At 37.2% G+C, this 17,395-nt stretch overlaps 1 pseudogene; it reads right to left on the bottom strand.

The window, feature by feature from the left end:
- Window positions 1-11,615: 11,615 nt before the first annotated feature.
- Window positions 11,616-16,612, bottom strand: LOC137740236 (myb family transcription factor PHL6-like; annotated as a pseudogene).
- Between the last annotated feature and the right edge of the window lie 783 nt (window positions 16,613-17,395).

The following is a 17,395-nucleotide window of genomic DNA, read 5'->3' as shown; positions in this document are numbered from 1 at the left end:
TGGAAAGATGTGTCGGAGAATGCGAAGAAGGCGGTGATTGATGAATTATTAGTAAGTATACTGTTGATGGATCAAAAATTAATTTTGTGAAATTTTTTGTTATATGTTAGAATTAATTATCTGCATATATGTGTAACAGTGTAAGTATACTCTTGATGATGATACGAACGAATAGTTGATGAAGTTGATGGAGGATGCGTTAGAGGGAGGTTACAATAGGTGGCGTTATGAAGTCCAGAGGAATGGAGGACCATCGAAATAGTTGTTTTAAATTTATGTTTTGTATGACAATATTTACATTTAAGGTACTTTTTATAAGTTATTTATTTGGACTTAATTATGTTTTAATTCTTGTTTGATCATTTAAATAATTGAATGGAGTATAATATCAATTTATTTAAGGTATTAATTGAATGGAATATAATACCAATTTATTTAAGGTATTAATTGAATGGAATATAATATAATTTATTTAAGATATTAATTATTTAGTGTATTAAGTGAATGAAATATAATATCAATTTATTTAAGGTATTAGTTATTTAATGTATTAATTGAATGGAACATAATATCAATTTATTTGAGGTAGTAATTATTTTTAGAATACATATTATAACTGAAAATTTGTTGGTAATTATAAAGTTTACGTAAACTTTATAATTACAATAACTTTGTCGCTAAAACCTTTGCGCAACAAAGATGTCACTGTGCAAACCCTTGCGCGACAAAGGTTTCATCAACGTAAGTGGCTTTCAGTTTTTGGTCAACTTATTCGGTGCATCTAAATCAAAAAAATAAATACTGTATTTAATGCATGTGTTTGAGTGACAAAGTCTTCGTCGCGCAAAGTCCTAACCTTCCTATAAATATGCGCTTATGCTGTCCTTATTCTTCACACTTCATTTCGAAAACGCTTTGCAATTCTAACGATTATAATCAGTTCGTTCTTTGAGTGTTGGTACGATGGCCGACAAAGGTGCACGTTCATCAAAGGCAATGGATGGAGAAGGTTCTGGAAAAGGTTTGCGTTGAAATTTTTGCATTTTGTATAAAGTTTTTATTTAGCTTTAGTATTATAAAAATATTTTTTGTTGACAGAAAAAAAGAAAAGAGTTGCAGTACGGGTCCAACACACTTATGGGGGGAGCCGTTATCGAATCATTGTGGATGAAATAATGGGGGTTGTGAAGTCAGATAAGCACACTAGATTTTCGTCCGACGTAGGAGCAATGGTGAGTACCAAATGTGCTGCAGATTGGGAGTCTTAGAGAGCCATCCCTGAGGAGCTGAAGATGCACAAGATTGATGAGCTAACTGTATGTGTTAATTTCATTAGTTAAATAATAATTATGTTAGTTAAATATAATATAATAGTGAGATTTTAGTTTATTAATTTTTGCATGATAGGTGTGACGACCCGTCCCAATTGTCATTATAATTTTCTCCCCGAGTATGTGAGATGACGATTATGCCCTTCGTGGCTTAGTGACGTGGATGTACATATGCAGTTTTAAATAATCTTCGTGGCTATTGTAATTAAATTGTACTCGATGTCACGAGCGCGTCGATGTGAGTTAGGGTCGAATTGGATTCCTAATGAAAATTTTACGACGATTAAAGAACGAGTTAGGGTAGAAATATATTGTTGGGTTGACTATATTTTATTCACCAATCAATTAGTTCCTGTCCTGTCTAGCCCAATTAGATCTTAGGTTGAATTGTTATTTTCCTTGGGCTAATTGGACCCTAAATTTTTTTCTAAAAATATGGGGGTATTCGTGTTGTTGAGTAGATCATCTTGGTATATTCAAACACCCCATTTGAGCAACGTATGAGAATGTTTTCCTAGGGTTCGTGTATGTGCTTTAAAATTAACGTAAATTTAGTTATTTCGCATTTAGGTGAAACGTACCCCGAGGACAAGCGAGATTGGGGTGCTACGATCCTGCTATTTATCAATGAGTGGGCATTTCCTTTATATATATATATATATATATATATATATATATATTGTGGTTTCTAGAACATTTTAAAAATGATTTATGCTTTAATTGCCATGTCGAAAATGAGTTGCATTTTAAGTATTGCATTATTATAAATTGTGAATTATTTCGTTTGATGATGCGGAGGCTCAAGTAAGCTTCAAGTGAGTATATTGTGATGTTATTGGTTGCATGGCACATAGTTATGCATAAATGCATTTAGAGCTTATCATTGCTGCACCCTGGTGTTAGTGCTCCTGCCCAAGGCCAGGGCACAGTCATTCACGTGATGTTCACCTCTTCCACCGCACGCTCACCTTGGATCCAAGTTTCGTGCCAACCCTGTCGTACAGACCACAATAGGTGGTTTCGACTCATAGATGACCCGCAATTATTCGCACAGCTTTCACGTGATCGTAGCATTTGAGTGTACATATTTACACCCAGCCCTGTCGTACAGACCACAGTAGGTGGTTCCGACTCATGTGCTAGCATATATTGATGAGCTATAGGTCCAGTCGTACAAGTCACACTAGGTGACTCTGATTGGCATATTATTTTATATTGATTTCACCTGGCTTACATCTTTTAGTGTGGAAACGTTATGGCATGACATACTTCAGTTTTTATTGGCTTTATGCATTGGTATTCGTATGTACATACGTAGTATTATTTTCTGGGACTATATGGGTTTTACAGTGAAGGGTTATTATGTTCAGAAAAAATAAATGTGTTTTCAAACGTTTTGTTTTTGCCCACTCACCCTTTTGTTTTGCGCCCCTCCAGGTTCTAGGTAGCTGTACATCTTGGTGGCTCACGAGGATTTCGGTGGTTTTGACGATCTACTAAATAACTGTAGGGATCTTCTCCCTATTTGTACAATTAATACTTAGTTAGTTCGACTTTACTTTCGTTTACCTATGCTTTGATATGTGTGTATCTTATACTTGATCACTTTCACGCACTTACGTATTATCTCTAGTTTAAGTAAGTTTAGTTTTGGTTTTTACTTAGTCGCATTTTCTTATTATTATCACCACTTCTGTTGCGCACTTGGCTACGTCACCCTCATGTGACGGCCAGCACGTCTCGACTTCAGTCGGGGTGTGTCAACAGGCCAATTGGGACATTGACAAAATTGGCCCAAATCTGATGAAGGCTGTTAACAATATGTTCAAGTCAAGATTCTAGAAGTGGAAGTTTGATAATGAATGCGCTGCACCACTACAACAAGAACCAAAACTCCCGGCGAATGAGTAGAATAGGATTTCTTATTTTAATTTTAGGGATGTGCTATTAACACACCTTATTTTCTCACACACCCTTGATAATTTATGTCTGTTGATCTTCCTCAATTCATCTGATCCGACGGCCGAAAATTAAAGGGGTGTGTGAGAAGTAAAATGAGGTGTGTGGATATCACATCCCATTATTTGCTTATTTAATAATTATATATGAATTTTAAGTTTTTTTAGTATGAAATTTTTTGATTAAATATGTACTTAATGTTCATTATGAATGAAATTAATGCATTTTAATAAGTAAGGATATTAATTAAATATGCACAAATGGTATTATTTATTAAATATATGTATGTGGTTTGAAAAAATTTGAAGAGTTAATGGAAAAATATTGTCAATATCCCAAAAAAAAAAAAAAAAAACAACGCGCGACGAACCATAGTTTGTCACGCAATGGGTTTAAAAAACCCGGGAAAGTCGGAAGGCGCTCAAAAAGTTGAAGGCCACGTCAATGTCCCAAAAAAAAAAAAGCGCGATAAACTGTAGTTTGTCGTGTAATGGGTTCAAAAATCCCGAGAAAGCGTAGTCGAATGGTGCCCAAAATGTTAAAGCCCAAGGTTTTGCGTGACAATGGTTTCGTCATGTAAAGTTCTTCACTTTACTAAACTTAACCAAATTGCAGGAAGGCAGAAGCAACAGTTTAAGGTATAGTTTTTCTTAACTAAGTTATTTGATTTCCATTCATTTAAATTGTGTTGTATGTAGTTTATAGGTGTTGTGAGTTTATGTTATGTATGCAATCATTTTTGTATGGATGTACAAAAATGGTTTGCAATGTTCATATGAGCTTAGTTTCTCATTTGAGAATTAGTTTGATTTCGCGAATGGATGTGAAAGCATGACTGTGGTCCAATTAATTCTTGAATTATCCCAAAATTTTGTACAGTTTAAGATTGCACATTTACATGTTGTAGTTTGCAGTTCACGCATTAGAGTTTGAACGTGGGAAATGTGGTAGCATCTCTTTGCGTTCTTCGGGCACTTCGTAGTTTTTTGTATCTACGTCATGCACTTGAAGAACTGTAGGGAAATGATGCCGAATTTTTCCCACGCTCGACCTCTAATGTGTTGGAACCATAAATTACAACATGTAACTGTGCATTCTCGAATGAGATAGGACCTATACCGGAGGCATAAGGTGGCATATCATAATTGAAGTTGTTGTAACCCTTGTAATTTTTTTTTGATTGTAGGTGAAATGGACAAATAGTGGATACATAATCCTAACAGATGTGCTGATGAATATTTGGATGGAATAAATCGGTTCATCAATTTTGGAATTGCAAACAACTGCAGTTCAACTCAAATTCGATGTCCTTGTAGAAAGTGTAACAACTTAATGATTGAATATTTTGAAACGATTTGATACCATTTAGTGAGAAATGGGATGATGGAAACCTATACTATGTGGAATTATCATGGAGAACAAATACAATATGCTTCATCCTCCACATTACTCGAGCCGTGGATACAGTTGACTCTGTTGTGGAGCCAAATGATTAAATTATGGACATTATCAATGATGCTTTTCCAACTGCTAATTCAAATACGAATGTGGTAGTAGAAGATGATGTCTCTCCCACCATGGACAATGAAGCATTCGAAAAATATGAAAAACTATTAAACAGTGCCAAGCAAGAATTATACCTCGGTTACGAAGGATTTTCGATGCTCATGGCCATTGTTGAGTTGATGCGTGGAAAAACAAAGTTTTGTATGGGTAACCAATGTTTTGATTACTTTTTGGGGGTTTTCAAGAGGATTCTTCCAAATGACAATTGCCTTCCTAAAGATCATAAAAGTGCAAAGAAGGGGTGTTGAGTAGTCTTGGATTGAGATATGAAAAAATTCATGCGTGTAAAAATAATTGCATTTTGTTTTACAAAGAGAATAAAGCGTTGGATAAATGCCCTGTATGTAATGAGTCGTGGTTTAAAATGACATCTGAGAATAGAAGAACGAAGATTCCACAAAAAGTTATGCGTTATCTCCCATTAAAACCCAGGTTGCAGTGATTGTATATGTCGATGTACACTGCAAGCAACATGAGGTGGCATAAGGACAGACGAGTGGATGACGATGTTATGAGACATCCTGTAGATGGAGAGGCTTTAAAAGAGTTTGATCGGCTGTACCCCGAATTTGCATGTGAGCCCCGGAACATTAGATTGGGACTTGCGATGGACGGGTTTAATCTATTTAGGGTTCTAAACCAAAACCACAGCACTTGGCCAATCTTTATAATTCCGTATAATTTGCTGCCTTGGAAGTGCATGAAAAAAGAATTTATGATGATGATGTTGTTAATAACCGAAGATCCGGGCACGTGTATTGATGTGTATTTACAACCGTTGGTCGATGAACTAAAAGAATTATGGGAAAACGATGTTCCCAGTACGATAAATCTACCAAAAATATGGACTATAAACGATTTTCCTGCGTACGCTATGATGTTTGGGTAGACCACTAAGGGCTATTACGCATGCCCAGTTTGCAAAGAGGACACGACGTCTAGTTGGCACGCAGGAAAAGTTTGTTACCTAGGGCATTGTAGGTGGTTGCCGTGGAACCACGAGTGGAGTTAGAATGAGATAGCCTTCTTCAATAGCACAGAGCTTCGCCTAAGACCCAGAAAATGGTTTGGCAATGAAATTTTAGCTCAAGTGAAATCGATTGGATTTTGCTCCGTTGGGTAAATCCATAAATAAGACGATACCAGACACACAAGACAAGGTTGGTCGAGCTCCCGTACTGGTCCAAATTAAAATTGAGACACAACATCGATGTAATGCATGTTGTGAAAAATGTGTTTGATACACTAGTCAGAACTATACTGGACATCGACGGGAAAACAAAGGACACAATAAATGCTCAGATCGATCTGGAACAAATGGGCATTATGCCAGGTTTAAGGATGATGAGGGACGGAGATATAGCCAGAAAGAAGCTCGCATCGTTTTTGGTGAAACCGGAAAAGAAGAAAGAATTTTTGCACTTTCTATCTTCTGTAAAGTTTGAAGATGGGTATACTTCAAACATCGGGCGTTGAGCAAATGTGGATGGAGGCAAATTTTCCAGCCTCAAAAGTCATGATTATCATGCCATACTTCAACGCATTCTCTGAGTGGGAATTCAACACCTTTTGCCCGAAGACGTGGTGAAGTCGATTATGTTGTTGGCAAGATATTTTTCTCAATTAACTGCAAAAACTTTGCGGAAGTCCAATGTTAAACAGTTGTGCGATGATATTATTGAAGTGTTATGCAAGTTTGAACAAATATTTCCTACATCTTTCTTCATAAGCATGATCCACGTGATGATTCACTTGCTGGATGAGGCATTTCTAGCCAGCCCCGTCAACTATCGACGGATGTATTCGATTGAAAGATATATAATCGCCATAAATACTTCCCACACCACCATAAGCTCTTGCTGCTCAGAATCATGGCACTCAGCCACTTCACAACTCATTTCAGTATAATTCTAATAGAGGCAGGCACAATCGTGGTAATAATCGAGGTTTTCGGGGACATAATCATGGCACCTACAACTCTGGTTTCAATCGTGGCAATTATAACTCTGGATTCAATCGTGGTTCTTCTTCTTTGGTCACAAAACTCCTTGTCAAATTTATGGGTCTACCAGCCATAAAACTATTGATTGCTTCGATCAAATGAATCCAGAGATCTCAGACAAGGTTCCTCCTACAAAACTTGTTACTATGTGTGCCCATTACACTGCCAAGCCATCAACTTCTTGGCTCATTGACTCAGGTGCTACCTCCTATATTACCAATGAAATATCTAATATACAGTCTCCTACTCCCTATCATGGTGAAGACAAGGTATACATTGGAGATGGTAAAGGTCTGTCTATAGATCATGCTGGCACTTCTATTTTGCTTACTCCTACTCATTCCTTTAAATTGCAAAATGTTCTTCATTTGTCTCAAATGCAACATAGTCTACTTTTTGCCTATCAATTTATCAAAGATAATGATTGCTCATTAACTCTTGACATTCATGGATCCTCTGTCAAAGATCATTTTACGAGGATGACGCTTTTGCGAGGACAAGTTAAAGATGGATTTTTTCCTCTTCAAAGTTCACCTTCCCTCTACAAAACTACTCTTTCCACTCATGCTGCACTAGTAAGTACTCTTGCTAATGTCAAAATGTGGCACAGCAGGCTTGGTCATCCCATTTTTGTTATTTTTCGTAAAGTTCTATCTACGAATAAGGTTGATGTCCAAGGCAAACCTTATCTGGACTTCTTCTGCAATGACTGCGCTCTCGCAAAGAATCACAAGCTTCCATTTGCTGCTCCTCATTCTGTGTCTACTAGAAGTCTTGAATTGTTGCATTGTGATGTTTGGGGGCCATCTCATATTGTTTCAATGAGTGGCTATATGTATTACTTGCTTATTATTTATGATTACAGCAAGTATAGTTGGTATAGTCTAAGTCTTTTGTATTTTCAACATTTGTGGAGTACAAGACTTATGTAGAGAACACTCTTGGTAATAAAATAAAAGTTGTTCGCTCTGATTCAAGGGGTGAGTTTACTAGTCATCAGTTTCAGAATTTTCGTGAACTTCATAGCATTTTACAACAATTTACTTGCCCTCATACTCTTGAGCATAATGGATATGTTGAAAGGAAGCATCGTCACTTGGTTGAAACTACACGAACACTCTTGGTTGCATCTAAAGTTCATCATGTGTCTTGGGTTGAAGCATTTTCCACTGGTACTTATTTGATTAATAGGCTTCCCATTGGTGGCTTATTGCAATCTCCTTGGGAACTTCTCTTTCGTACACCTCCAAATTACTCTCGGCTCAAAATTTTTGGTTGTGGATGTTTTCCTTGGCTCAAGCCTAATACTACATCCAAATTGGACAATAAGAGTAAGTACTATGTATTTTTAGGGTATAGCCTTCAACACAAGGGGTATCGGTGTCTTGATCAAGTTACACAGAGAATTTACATTTCAAGGCATGTGTTATTTGATGAGACTCGTTTTTCATTTCATTTTTTATCCACTCCCTCTACTGTAATCAAGTTCTTCTAATGACACTTCACAAGTGAACCCAATGTTACTCTGCAATTTAATATACATGTTGCTCCCAATGCTCCAATTGCACAATCTGTTGCCCCTAATGGACCTGCTGCAACTAATGTCCCAATTACACAGTCTGTTACCCAGTCTGTTCTTTCTCCATCTTCAGTTTCACCACCTGCCACTTTGGATGCTAATATTACCCCTACACCACCTATAGTATCTCAACCTATAATATCTCCATTACCTGCAGCAACTAATATTCATCATATGATCACACGATCCAAGGCTAGAATAACTAAACCCAAAGCCTACTTATCTATCAAACATCATTTGCCTGAAAACTGTTGATTTTGTCCCAGCCACTTACCTCCAAGCTTCAAAACATGCTCATTAGAGGTCTACTATGAATGATGAGTATAATGCCTTGCAGTCCATAAATACCTGGTCTCTAGTACCTTTTAACCCTCATCAGAATATTGTCGGTTGTAAATGGGTTTTTTGAGTTAAAAAGCATCCAGATGGGACTATTGATCAATATAAAACCCGTCTTATTGCCAAAGGCTTTCATTAGCAAGCTGGTTTGGACTACAAGGAAACATTTAGTCCCATAGCAAAGCTAGTGACAATTCGAATTCTTTTCTCTCTAGCATCTCAATACAATTGGTTCCTCAACCAATTGGATATAAGTAATGTTTTTTTACATAGGGATCTTCAGGAAGATGTCTATATACAACAACCACCAAGTTTCAGTGATCCCAACTAACCCAATCATGTATGCAAACTTCAAAAATCCTTGTATGGCTTGCAACAAGCCCTTAGGGCCTGGTTTGACAAACTATTTGCAGTTCTTCAGTCTTTGGGATTCCACCAGTCACAATTTGATGCTTCTCTGTTTGTGATCAAAGCACCTGTTCTTGTTATTGTATTGGTGTATGTTGATGACATACTTGTCACAGGTCTTAATCCTGCAGCTTATCAACAATTTATTCAGAAATTGAGTAGTCTTTCCTATGAAAGATTTAGGACCCTTGCATTATTTCTTGGGCCTTGAGGTTCAAAGATATTCTAAAGGCATTTTTTACATCAAAGAAAGTACCTCATTGACTTGCTACAAAGGACACATATGGAATGTGCTAAATCGTGTATCACCCCTCTTGATTCACTCAAGCTTGATCACACTAGTCCTTTGTTAACAGATCCAACCGAGTATCGGTCACTTGTAGGAGCGTTGCAATACTCAACTTGGACACGACCTGATTTTTCTTTTGCTGTAAATCAAGTCTGTTAATTTATGCATGCTCCAAGAGAATCACATCTCCAAGCAGCCAAACGCATTCTCATGTTTCTTAAAGGCATAGTGAGTCGTGGTTTGTGGTTCAAGAAAGATGATATTCATCTTAGTGCTTACTCTGACAATGATTGGGCTGGCTACATATTTGATAGAAGATCTACTAGTGGGTATTGTATATTTCTGGGGTCCAAACTTATTAGCTAGAGTGCTAAGAAGCAACCAAGTGTTGCTCGCTCCTCCACTGAAGCAGAGTACAGATCGTTAGCTCACACAGCAACCGAAATCACATGGATCTATAAAGTATCCAAGGATATTGGTTTTCATCTTCCTCAGGTTCCTCATACCTGGTGTGATAATATTTCTGCAATTTCACTTACCTCCAATCCAATTTTCCATGCTTGAACCAAGCATGTTTAACTTGATTATCATTATATCCAAGAGTTGGTGCTGGCTAATCTACTCAAAGTCCAATATGTGTGCACTCAGGACCAATTAGCAGATATTCATGCTAAATCCTTGTCGAAATCCAGGATCTTGTACTTGCAATCCAAGCTTTCTCTTGGACCTTTGGATGCAGTCAAGTATTGAGTCATCAAGTTAGTTAAATGTTAGTTCTAATTCTTTTGTAAATTGGTAGATTAGTCAAGGGCATAACTGTAATTGTGAAATTAGTATATTGCCTATATATATACTGAAGCACCATTGTAATTTTATGAACATTGAATGAAATGAAAGAGGTATATTCAGAAACTGTGTATTCTTAGATTCTAAAATACAAACAATGCACGAGACTTCAGAAGTTTATGGTAGTGGGTGTTGTGGCAGTAGTTATTGCTTGAGGATTCTCGATCGCCCCGTCATCTGGTTTTTCTTCGAGGCGGGGCCTTTTGGTGCACGCCGGCTTCTCAGAGTCACTACAATGAGTAGCCTTTATGCTTCAGTGATGAGGTGCTGATGAGTCAGAATCACTGCAATCAGTAGCTTTATGCTTCAGCGACGAGGTTGTTGAGTCAGACTCACCCGGTTGTGTGGGTGATACATCAGGCCACCTGCTGATAAAGAAGGCTATTGTTCCGACTCATGAATGTAATTGGTCCTCGGAGATGACAAGGCTTATGGAGAAAGGTAGATACTGCCGGCTTTCTATTGTTCCTTCAAGATCTTCCGCAAGTATTTCTCGTGATCATGTATGTTTTTTCCTGATCATGTTTATTTTTTGCTCTTATACATTAATGAAGGAGGAATGAACTCCTTTCAGGATGGACGCAAGTGATCATTCATTTTGTTTTAGTACAAAACAACAAAATGCCTTGTCGTTTTCATGCTCGTTCTCGTGTTGGCCCGCCCGTTTGACACCTCTACTACGGTACTAAGATGAAGTTGTTTAATGCTGGTCATGTTTTGAACAAAACTTATTATGCTGGCCTTTGTCAGTTTTAACTAAAAATCAACCGTAGTTCTACCATTGAAAGACAGGTCAAGGGTTTACAACTTGGATAGGATTGACATTCTGATGGAGTTTGGCGAAAAATTAATGACTTTGAAACGTCAAGATATGTTAAGCTCACAATATCATGTGGCATTAGTATATAAGTGATAAGTAAATATGATACAACCAACATTAATATCGCGTTGTTTATATGTCGTCCCTGGAATATACTCATCGTGGCAGGTACAATTTTAAAAAAGATCGAGACTTAAGTACCTACTCTCATCAGAAGAAGTACAGCAGTGCACAAAAAAGCACCATCAAAAGGAGTCTTTCTACACCAGCAGAGTTGGTGTAAGCAATTCTTTCAAGAATGTTTGGTTAAAATTTGCTAGGCCCTGTGTGATGTATGATTGAATGATCATTGGAGTTCTTAGCACAAGCCATGTGGCGATAGTGTTGTACACTGAAGTTGGTCAGATGCTGTTTCAATATTTCATGTTGTAGGAATTGTTTCAATATTTCATGTTGTAGGAGTTGTTTCAATATTCCATCAGACGCAATCGTGTATTGTGAATGTACGCTTACAAGGGTCAAAGGTTTTCAAAACCCACTACACCGAGATGCCATCTCCGATTGGCAAATCCTATTCTTAAGGAGCACCCACACCTACTATTTCTCCAACACTCCAAAGCAAATTCGTGAGCAGGGTCTCAACATTTTATGCAACAAATGGATTTTTAATCAAATAGCTGATTGTCAGAATGATTGAACTAAAAAGTTGATTTGCTCTTCCTCTAATTACTACTTTCTGTCAAGAGATACAAATCAAGCGTATTAATTCAATTGCTAATTTTAGCTACAAAAAGTTCGGAAGTTCTATACATGATACAAACAATGGACTTGAGACTCTAGAGGAATGGTGTTGTGGAAGCAGTTATAACTGAGGATTTTCAACTGCACCCTCATCTGGTTTCTCTTCAAGACGGGGCCTTTTAGTGCCTGCCGACAGCTCAGAGTCACTACAGTCAGTAGCTTTATGCTTCAGTGATAGAGGCGACAATGAGTCAGACTCAGCCAGTTGTGGGAGTGATACACAGGATGATGAAGAAGGCTGTTGCTCGGACACTTGAATGGAATTTGTTGTGAGAGATGACAAAACTTGCGGAGAAAGTAAAGCACTGCCGGCTTTCTGTTGATTCTCCAAGATCTTCTGCAAGTATTTTGCGTGATCCTCTATGCGTAGTTGAAGGGCCCTTTGAACCTATGTTTACGATGCAGGATATATAAGATTGAAACCGAAACTTTTTTAAATGACTCAAGGTCTGACCTACGTATACCATGAAACAGACATGCAGCCAGAAGAAAAATAGGAAACATCAACTGTGATCAACTTCAAATGAACTCTCACCTCAAGCTGCTCATGCAGTTGCTTCTGAACTTCCATTTGCAGGCGCAGAGCCTCCGTGATGTGAATGCTCCTGAGACAAGAAAGATGAAGTTTCACAAAACAAAATAAATCCAAACATCTGTTGAGAAACCTAGATATATATGAGAAGCAATACTGACCCTTTTCTACGTCCATCACTTTCATTAATGGTTGAAGTAGCTTTCTTTTCTTCAGAGTTAGAGGCCTTCTTATCTAAGGAGTGAAGAGAAAAGTGCAGGTCAACAATTTGTATGAACATTCAGCCACCTACATTATCTGAAATCAGATCCGATCTTCTATTTAGCTGAAAAACCATCCTGTCAGACTATCTAGTGACATTTGATAAACATGATCAATCGACACCCCAAACTGAAACTATCAACCAAGATCACATTCTAACTCGCTGAAGCCAAGGTAAACCTAAAACTATGCTCTTCGAGAAACGAAGATTTCAAACCAACTACTGCATAATCATATTGGGGCCTGGTTAGTTCAGTTCTCATGTTGCAGCCAACTAGCAAATAAATTTTACTTCTAAAACAGAGCTCAATTGCTGAGATTACGACTTGACAAAAGCTATGATTTACTTTCAAAATCTGTTCCTTACCTTCCTTTTTCTCTGGCATGTACCTGGCAAGCCGGTATTTCTGCAGATAATTAGAAATTAACAATATACTGTCAAATAGCTAAAATAAGTACCAACATTTTACTCTTACATCACCGAAAACTTAAAGATGAGTACCTGTAAGTGACTTTTCACATGATAAATGGTTAAGCCCTCAACATTCATAGCCTTTAATACACCTTTCGGAGTGGCCTCTGCATTTTAAATTACACTAGTGAGCGCTCCATAAAAATCAAAATAATGTTGGTAACTTCTGTAACCGAGAAATTTGTAATTTGATTAATAGAGTAACTTATACAACTAGGGCTCCCATTGAAATGGAACGAAACCCAAGTTGAAAGTAGAATAGATGGTGCAGTACTTACTTTCAGCCCCATCAAGCCTGTTAACAGCCTCTATAAAACGCTCATGGAGCTCAGGCGTCCATCGCATTCTTGGCCTATGTGCAGAAGCTGGCCCAGGAGAGGGGTGACTTGAAAGAGCATTAACGAGTGGCGCTGTCACGCAAGAACCCTTACTACATGTCAGTCCTATAGCTGTGTTTGGTGAGGCTTGAGGAATCTCATATATCTCCTATAAAAACAACATAATGGAAGGCAAAAGTACTAGTAAATATATGGCAAGATAAATATTAAATATCACCAAGAAATTCGAAACTGATTAAAAAACAAGCCATTTATAGTTCATCCATATCCAAAACTTATGTGATTAAAACTAGAAGCCAGTAATATCTCTAAGTTGTTAGCAAATCCTGTTTGATCAAAATGTAACTAAACATGACTACATTTTACTTACATCAAGCCCGGGATTTTCTCCATTGTCCGTGATAGCTATGTCAAGTTGATCTGACAAAAATTGTAACTCTAATTGTTCTGTAAGTGCTAAAGTGTCACTTCCACAACTAATATCATGGAAGCTTCCATGAGAGGCATCTCCATGCAGATTAAGAAAGTCTTTCATGAGATCATCAGATTGTTCATCATCATATTGATTGCTCATATCCTCACTAAAAAGCAATGGTGATTTTGAATCAACAGCAGAATTGAACTGGCCGTATGCTGGAGGATGTGGAAGAAATGGAAATTTCCCAAGCTGCCGAGAGGTTTCAGAGCTCGATGAAGAAGACTGATACAAACTGGTACAGAAAACAGAAGAACGTGAAAATGGGCTCTTGGAATGTTGAACAGGAAATCCTCGCATATTAGTAGGAGAGCCAAGAGATTCTGCCAGTTTGAAAGGAGACACTCGTGGAGATGAACATTTACTGGCCGTGAAACTCCTGCCTTCTGATTCACTACCCAAAAAATCATGTATCGGGGAAGGAGAAGTACAGTATGACGATGTGACTCCTTTCGTAGTCTCACTTTGTGGTACAGAGATGACACCATGGTGACTCATGATTGCAGATGGAAGCCCAACCTTCATCAATCTATCAAATATGCGGTGCAATTTGCCGACTTCTATTGGTGGAAATCTCTATATCTAGATTGAGAATAGATACACTGAATTAGAATTAAAGCTTCAACTCGATTAGCAAGATTGAGCTATGGTAAGCAAAGGGTTTTAAGTTCAAATTCCACCCTAGGTGCCAGCAGAACCAAGAATCTACATTTCCACAAATAAGAAGTTTTCTTCAACTCAATCTACAGGGTAATAAAGTACCCCCACACCAGATGGTAGTTTCACTAATAAAAGAATCACGAACGAGTGATTGGGGTACATTTAATTGTATGGAGAAACTAGACCACCAATATGGAGGCGAAAGGAACTAACTCAAATCTAAAGCACCAGTAAGTTGTATAAATAGAGCATTGTCTTCTCGGTTGGAAGACCATCTTCTAAGGTAGAAGATCTGCAGGAAAGACCACCAAAACAGGTGATCAGCATTATGGCATGGCATCTAATAACAAGACGAAAAAGATGACAAAAACATACAATCATTTTGGTCACTGATGGCACACTAACCTAACAAAACCAGAAAACCGTTCACGAACACCTTTGCAAATGCAATTTTTTTGTCTTTATAGCATCTGATAGGTAATGCACCAAGTATAGAGCAGAAAACTAATTGCATATTGATCACCACATCTGGGAGTTAAATTTTCCTAAAATACCAGTTAAAGACTCCCGTTTACAATGTTCCTCGATTCAAATAGTTCTTAAAGATTATATCCCCCATTTCTCACTCGCAATTTAAACATTTCAAAATATTCGTGCCACAACTTCATTTTGTTGTCAAATTCCCTCCACATGATTCTTCAGGGCACGCAACTATCAAATAAAACAACTTTGTGCCTCCTTCCAATGGCCCTCTGCCATATCAAACCCTTCTGTTGTTCCCTCCTTATATGCAGAATTTAACCAAAAACTTTTGTTGCAATACCAAAAGACTTCCCCTACATATGGAGGTTGAAAATGGCTACAAAACGCTCCCAGTTGAACCATAAGGACAAAAAATTGCATTCATTTTGTTACTTCAATTAAAAAATTATGCAGTAGAGTTCATTTAAGCCTCAGTTATAATTTCTCTAACCTTGGCCGAAGATTCAAGCAACGACTTAAACCAGCAAAAATTCAAAACAGCACATGGAATCCTCGACCGAGGATCACTAATATCTTATGAAAAAATGTTTAGCTTTGGCCACTTGTAGAAGGTTAAAACTGTCAAATAGGAGGAATGCCCTTTTTCCCTAAACCAATAGGGTCAACCATTAAAGATTGAACTCAACAGCCTATCCACAATCCATAGGATGATTCAGATTTACCCTACTATCAAGTCAGAATGCGAAAGTTTTCGCTCTAATTCATACTTTTTTGAAGACCAAGTTCATAATTATTCTGAGTAATTTGGAGCTCTACACTACACTCTTCGATTCATGTTTCTTTAAAACTGAGTTAAAAAAAAAACAAAAAAAAAAAAAATTACGAAAAAAAATTTCAAAAATCAAAAGAAATTAAAACATTGTAGCATGGCAATAGGCTGTCAGTAATTTGAAAATATTGTCTCATATACTAATTAAACAGAAAGCAATATAACTCACCAGAGAAGAAGAACAGGCACTGATTCGGAGAAAAGCGACCAACTTGATGAAAATTTTCCAAATTTACAAAAACCCAACTTAGAAAAGATCCCCACAAAGAAAATCTTGCAGAAAAAAAAAAAAAAAAAGAAAAACAGATAAATACAGATATAAACAAACAGATACATACATTAGACATAGGAAACAGAAAAGAGATAAAGTTGTAGCACAACCAAGAGAGAGAGATTGATTGGATAAGAAAATATACGGACCTGCGGGAGGGGAGAGATCTCTGAAACAGAGCAAATGAAATGCTGACTCACAGAGACACATATAAATGTCTCACAATGTAAAACCAACAACGTTAACTTGTAAGGAAACTTGGGTTTTGAATCTCTCTCTCTCTCTCTCTAAATTAAAAGATGAAAGCATTAAGCTCGCAGTTGGCTGAAAAAATAATGTTCTCAATTGCTGTTTGCTCTTTGGGTTCGGCTGCGCGTAAATGATTGAGTTCGAGCATGTGGGGACAAGATGGTGAACTTGGTCACGCGCTTTTTGAGGGGGAGGTCAGTCCACGCGCCAATTGGAGGTCACACAAAATTACAAATTAGTTTCTCACAATTATCAAGTGGTTGTCTGTTCCTTGTCGCAATTTGATGTCGTCACCCTTGATTTATTCCATTTTTGTAATTATCACAGCAGCACTACAATAAATCTAAATACGTGCTATTCGCGCATTTTCTTTTTGACTCGGCTTTTTTGACCTTCTAGTTTTCATACATTTTCATTCTTTTTTATTTTATGTAATCATGGTTAAGTTACATTAATATTTTATATTAATTTTTTATATAGAGATAATAAGACAAAAAATGATAGTGATATAAAATATTGACGTGGCTTAATCGTGGCCGCACAAATAAGAGAGGATGAGAATGTATGGGAACTGGGAGGGCAAAGAAGTCAGGTCCCTTTTTTTTTTTTTTTTTTACTTTTTGTGTATCTTTCTAAATTTTTAATCGTCCGATCTAATAAGTTTAAGAAGATCAAAAAGATATAAATTAACAAAATTTGTGTGTAAAGTAAAAATAAGTATTTAGATAGCATATCCGTAAATCTATCCGCATAATCCTAATCCTAATGGAAGACATGATTAATCATTTCCATCAACTTTTTAAAACTCCTTCCTTTCTTTGACAAATTTTTGCAACCTGCTTTACATATACTCTTTTAAATTAGTCCTATCTTATTGGCAATGCA

Source organism: Pyrus communis, chromosome 7, assembly GCF_963583255.1.
Source record: "Pyrus communis chromosome 7, drPyrComm1.1, whole genome shotgun sequence".
Taxonomy (NCBI): domain Eukaryota; kingdom Viridiplantae; phylum Streptophyta; class Magnoliopsida; order Rosales; family Rosaceae; genus Pyrus; species Pyrus communis.
This window is presented reverse-complemented; position numbering and strand designations above follow the sequence as displayed.